The sequence below is a fragment of the Parasteatoda tepidariorum genome, chromosome 7, assembly GCF_043381705.1.
Source record: "Parasteatoda tepidariorum isolate YZ-2023 chromosome 7, CAS_Ptep_4.0, whole genome shotgun sequence".
Classification (NCBI taxonomy): domain Eukaryota; kingdom Metazoa; phylum Arthropoda; class Arachnida; order Araneae; family Theridiidae; genus Parasteatoda; species Parasteatoda tepidariorum.
The window spans coordinates 18,145,115-18,152,320 of NC_092210.1; positions in this window are offsets into that span (position 1 = coordinate 18,145,115).

A 7,206-nucleotide genomic window follows, 5' to 3' on the forward strand; every position below is an offset into this window, starting at 1 on the left:
ATAAACAAAAGAAAAACCAATTTGCCTCTTATAGAGTTTTTTTTTTTTTTTTCACTATAGTCATAGATAAATTTTTCGAAATTAAGCCATGCAAAATCTCATTACTATCAGGCATCAAATATACTTCATAATTATAGTTCTTATTACCACTCATGGTACAAAAGTACAAAACTTAATAATAAATTTAATCTAATCATTTTGTGCCATGCTCTAAGGTACTGTGTCGAAATCGCCAAACTTTACAACAATTACCAAATTTTATCACATATTATAAAGCATATTTTATTGTTAATTTTACCAAAATCCTTTTCAAAACGCTTCGGTAAAAATTACCGAGCTTTTTGGTGTCCCCATATATTCAGAAACACGGTGAATTTTACCATAGTTTTGTAGATTTTGATCATACTTGTAGTTTGTAGTTGTACTTGTAGTTGTAGTTGTACTTGTAGTTGTAGTTTTTGATCACACTTTTTTCTCAATATAAGTTTCAGCATAAAAGTTGTTTACTAATAAGTATCAGTTTTGCCTGTGAAAAATACTGTCGATACATTTTATCTTAATATTGTATTATTTTTATTCTTTTTTTCTCGCTTCATAAAAACACGTTAAAAATTCCCTTTCATCGATTCATACTATTTCTTTTCCCGGAGTGAAAAAATAAACAAAAGAAAAACCAATTTGCCTCATATAGAGTTTTTTTCTTCGCTCATTTAGTAAAAAGTACAAAACTTAATAATAAATTTAACCGAATTAAAGATTTTTATACCATGCTGTGGTGTCAAAATCATCAAACTTTTAAACATTTACCAAATTTTATCGCATACTATAAAACCATAATTTAGTGTTAATTTTACCAAAATCCTTACCAAAGCGCTTCGGGAAAAAAATTCGGGATCTTTTCGGTGTTCCATTAGATTCAAAAACACGGTAAATTTTACCATATTCTGGTTGTTTTCGACCATACTTTTTTCTCAGTGTAGGTTTCCGCATAAAATTTGGTAGCAAATAAATATCAGTTTTGCTTGTGAAAAATACTGTCGATACATTTTACCTTAATATTGAATTATTTTTATTCTTTTTTTTCGCTTCATAAAAACACGTTAAAAATTCCCTTTCATCGATTCATAACATTTCTTTTCAAGAAAGGATAAAATAAACAAAAGAAAAACCAATTTGCCTCATATAGAGTTTTTTTTCCCCCGCTATAGCCATAGATAAATTTATCGAAGCTCACCCTCGCAAAATCTCATTACTATCATGCATCGAATATACTTAAAAATTTTCATGGTAAGTATTGGGGATCGATCATTTGCTTGGATACTCCCCATTTCAACGGTTCTTCATTCCGGGTGGAATAAAATGAAGTATGTACTAATACTCGGACGTCGAGTTTTATCGACCTTTTAAGTTTTTCGACAATTTTTTTTTTAAAACATCTTTCTTTAAATCGCAAAAGACGTTAATTGAGTCCTTATGTCTTCCAACTGTAAAAAGATTTGTTCCTTTTTTTTTTCTTTCTCTTTTTACATTCTCTCTCTTTCAAGCCCATCCGGTCTCTCACTCTCTAGCTCCAGTGAATTGGGACATAAGGGGGGAGGGGTGTGACGAGAACCACTTAACAGTTGAGAAGACTGGTTATCAAATCACGACTGTGAATTTTGTCGACACAGATGGAGAGTTTACGTCCCCCTGAGTTCAGAGAGTTTACCATTAACTACATTTCAATAAAAGGACAATTTTTTTTTCGAATCTTATTTAAGCTCTGCTCATTTTTTTTATTTATTGAATCCTTGCAATTGGACCCTCTTATTTTTTAATTTTATAAATATTTTACTTGCTGTATATTACGACATTAAATTTTGTTGAAATATTAAACAATAAAATTCGCTGGCAGCCTATTTACTGGCCAATCTTTAACCGCAGAATTTTTATTAAACGTATTTTCACATTTTTTTCATTATTTAGCACTGATTGAGTTAAAAATAAGTGAAAAATATTATCTTCAGCATTTTAATAATTTATGATTATGTAATACAGAATGAAACACCGGTGTCTTTTTCCGCATTAAAAGTAAAATCTTCCAAACAATAATTTTTCAAATTTGCATTTATTTGCACTTATTTAGATCTAAGAAAAAGACTTATTCATCATTGACATTTCTTTAATTTGGGAAATTTATTTATAAATTTTTTAACATACATGAAAAAAAAAATTTAAAAAAGTTTTTTTTTTTTTTAAATATTTTAGTACAAATATAATTCCGATAATTTTTAGTAACAATTAGACTGTTTTTTACAATTAAAAAATTCCAAAATATATTTTTTCTCATAATTAGAACGTCAGAAAAAGAATATTTATAAGAGACACTAGTGTCCCATATACGTCAAAAGTTAAGCTTCAAGTACTATTTTTTTTAATAAAATGTGCTTTTATATTTTAGTAGGTACAAATATAATACTGATCATTTTTAGTATCAATTAAGACTGTTTTTTATAATTAAAAAATTCCAAAATATATTTTTTCTCATAATTAGAACGTCAGAAAAAGAATATTTATAAGCGACACTATTGTCCCACATGCGTCAAAAGTTAAGCTTCAAGTACTATTTTTTTAATAAAATGTGCTTTAATATTTTAGTACAAATATAATTCGATAATTTTTAGTATCAATTAGACTGTTTTTATAATTAAAAAATTCAAAAATATATTTCTTCTCATACTTAGAATGTTAGAAAAAAAATACTTATAAGAGACACTAGTGTCCCATATTCGTCAAAAGATAAGCTTCAAGTACTATTTTTTTTTTTTTTTAATAAAATATTTTTCTTAGAACATTATTTTTTGTTTCCAGGGGGGTTAAGATATTTCGAAGGGCTGAAACCCTTCCAAAATTTCTTGAATGAGACATCTATGTTTTAATATATTTAATTCCATGAAAATTAGTAACTAGAATAGAACTAAAAATTCTACTTAGTTATATTAATATAAAATAATTTCTTTAACTCATAAAGTTATTATTGATGTATCTTTTATGTTCTATTTTTCTTTCTACTGCTATATAATATTTCTTAAATATATTTTACTCATCTTTAACTTATTGCATTTTTCTAAATTCATTAGCCATTAAAGAAAATGTTTAAGCCATCTAGCACATGAAGATAATAATAATCAAAATAACGTTTTATGATACTTTATTATATACATTTTATGTAAACAAAATTATTTGCAAATCCCTGATAATTAAACCCTCCCCAAGTACAGGTGGGAGTCATGAACGTTTGTTTTATAACAAAATTATCTAATACATCTAAAAATATATTTAAAACAGAAAAAAAATTACATCTTCCAGAGAGGAAATGCATTTTTAATGATGATGATAATAATAGTAAAACCTGATTTAAGGTGGATAATTTGACTTAAAATCGCTGTGAAACTAAACTACGAGTAATTTTTAATGACAAGTGATTCAAATATGCTTACCTTTTCAATCTTTATATACTTGATGCATTTCCCCAATGATTTTTTGTAAAGAAAGAAAATGTTGTAATTGAGGCACCCAGGCATGAACTTATCACCTAACTTATCTGTAGAAGTTTCTTTCCAACACGGGTGGTTGTAGAGCAGTGAAACTAAATTACAGGTAATTTTTATGTCAAATATTCTTACCATTGTAAACTTTATATACTTGATGTATTATTTTTTGTAAAGAAAGAAAATGTGGCAATTGAGGAAACCAGGCATAAATTTATCATCCAACTTAATGTAGATTTTACATTTATTTATGGTTCATTATTTACTTTGAAAATGATGTAAACCTCTAAGTAAGTGTGATATTTGTGTTTTTGTTCAAGTTATTGTGATATACTATTGTTTCTTGATTGGCACTAAAAATGGTTCACTGAAAGTTTTACCTATAATTCATTTTTTTTAAAAATTAATTTTGACTAATATTCTGTTTTCTTTTTATAAATTTTGAAAAAGTTAAATAATATAAATTATAAATATCAATTTAATTTTTTTCTTTTGAACTTCTTCTGCATACGTATTATAATTATTATTATTTTAATACTCATTACTTTTTAAAGAATCACAGTTTAATTATATGAGGCCATAAGGCGCTAAATTGTGACACTTGTATTTTGATAGAGGAATTTTTTCAATGTATTATTAAGATCTAATTCTACAAAAAAGCTAAATTTGCCGGATATCTGAAACTTTAAGAAAAGCCATTTTATTAATATTAGATGAGTTTTTTTTTTGGACATATAAATCAAACTTTACTAGCTTGATTATTCCTAGAAACCACATGAAATTAATAATATGACAAATTTTTCTTTAACCCGACAAAGCTTAGAGAATCAACCAACTATTTGAACTACAACTTAAGTAAGCAAATATTTCATCGAATTTTTCAGAATTTACTATCTAAAATATGCTAAATAAATCTAAATTTGCTTTAAACATAAAAAAAAAGGCATTTTATCAAAAACTTAACAGTCGTTCTTATGGCCTTTAAATTTATTATTACTAGCATGAATACAAACGCTATCATCCAACTATTTGAACCGCAATTTAATAGAGCAAATATTTTAACGAATTTTTCGAAACTTACTGTTTTAAATATGCTAAAAAAAATCTAAATTTGCTTTAAACATAAAAATCAAAAAAAAAAAAAAGAACATTTTAACAAAAATTTAATGCTTTTTCTAACGGCTTTAAAATTAATTCTTACTAGCACAGATACCCGTAGAAACGGTATGATATTAACAATACAAAAGAACACATCTTTAAACTGAAAAGGCGTAAAGCATTACCTAACAACCCCCTTTTTCCCCGACCCCCATATTTTAAAAGCTGTAATTGTCACGACATCACTCCTCCCCCCTCTCTATTTTGAACAAACCTGTCTCAACATGTCTCTCCCACCCAACAAACACAGTCGCATCTTCGAAACGACATTACACGGTTCACTTCCCCCCTCCCCCCACTTGCTGTATCACAGGAAAAAGTCCATCAGGGCTCTTTTCCCCACCAAATACAAGGAGGCGGGATCCGGGGTTTATTGAATCAAAGCTTTCCGTTCAGATAGCTTTGATTAGACTTTTAAAAAGAGAGAACTTCTCTTGAAATAAACTGATCAGAAGGGGATGGTGCTTCAGCAACAGGAGCTGTTGATTGGAGTAACAGCAGGGGTCGGCCAGATTTTCTTGACAAAATGCAAAGACCGCTTGCTGAGATCGGGAAGGAAATTTCTCGCTCACTGACTCCAACTCATCTTTCCTGTCAGAGGCCAGAATAGCAACCCCGCGGCCATGTTTTCCTTTTACAGCTCTTTGTGTTTATTTGTGGGGACATGTTCTCACTTGTCTTCTAATGGGATTGCCTTGCCTGGACAGCACGCTGGGACTCTCTCTTTTGGATGAGGTAGTTTGTATCTTGGGATGGTTGTTAATGATATCTTTCACGGCGGGGCTCATCGCTTCCTGAGAGAAAAGAATACGCAAAATGGAAGAATTTGTTGATGTGGAAGTTTGCATTAATTGGCTTGCCGGTGATCTTCTTTTACTATTTAATCCTTTTTAGTAAATTAAAAGAAGTTCAATGGCGCTCAAAGAACATATTGTGTTAAACTTTTAGGCAAAATAAAATAGGGGAATGTTTTGAATAAAAACTAGTAATAAAATAATTAAAAAGAGGTGACTAAGATCACGAGCGAAGATTTTAATTTCCTAACATAGTATAGTTTTCTTTTATATAGTTAATTATTTATAATATCTACATACTAAGAATACATCATAATGAAATTTAAATAAAAAAAAATGATAGTTTATTGAATGGAAATTAAATCATAAACAAAAAATAAAAAGCACCAGCTGCTTAAAATTTTTTAATTTTTTGTAAGGCAGACTCTTTTATAGGACAAGGTGGGTAATACCAGATATCTAAGGTTCGAAGGCTTTTTGGCGCCATACTCTTTGACCCAGAAACTGTATAATTTCCCCAAGATATGCATTATTCTATTGTATACAATAGATCCCTCTCGAAAAGCCTTCAATATGGCACTATTTTTTTTACAAATGATTTTTTCCTACAAAAAGTCTAACCACTCAGTTTCACTCCACTTTCCAATTTGTATGACAAATTAAGAACATTATGCATGCTATTTACATGTGATGTAGTCAAGGCAACCACTCAGGGAAAGGAAGTCGAAGGAGAGCGACAATTTTCCCGGTACTGGTTGAGGGCGAAATTCTTTACAAAAATATAGTGTTTATTAATGTCGTTTTCAAATGAAAATGGCCTTATAAAAACTACATTGTGTTCAAAACTCCTATAAAATATGAGTTTGTCGTTTAAAAAATTAATTATAAAAATCAATTAAAATAATTGAAAAAAATTAATTCAAATGAATAAAAAAGAGATCGAAGGGGTACGAAGAGAAACTATAAACATCTGCTACTTTAACCAATTTTTACTTTTTTATATTTTACCTTTTCATAGCTTCAAATTTTTTAATTAATAAATGTTTTTTCATCCAACACTGTAAAGTGCACACAGAAATATTTAATTTGCAATTAAATTGAAAAATACAAAGCTCGCGTGGCGTTAAGTATCTGTAGAAGTTCCTTTCTTGCAATAGTAGTTGGGTCTGAGGAGAAAGTATAAGTTACAACTGCTTTAACTGTGCACCTAATTTTCTCTTCCTTTTTAAATTCTTTCTATTTATAACATTAAATTTTAACCAGTTTGATTGAAGAAATGTTTTCTGATCATACACTATTAAGTGTATGAAGAACTATTTAATTTACAATTAAATTAAAAAATACGAAGCTCGTATGGCGTTACGTATCTGTAGAAGTTCCTTTCCAGCAACAGTAGTTGGTGTGAGGAGAAAATATAAGTTGCTACTGCTTTAACTGTGCATCTAATTTTTTTCCTTTTTAAATTCTGTCTGTTTATAATATTAAATTTGAATCGGTTTGATTGAAAAATATTTTCTCATCATGCATTATTAAATGCATGAAGAACTATTTAATTTACAATTAAATTAGAAAGTAAAAAACTCGCGTTTCATTACATATCTGTAGAAGTTCCTTTCCTGCAATAGTAGTTGGTGTGAGGAGAAAGTAAAAGTTGCTACTGCTTTAACTGTGCATCTAATTTTTTTCCTTTTTAAATTCTGTCTGTTTATAATATTAAATTTTAA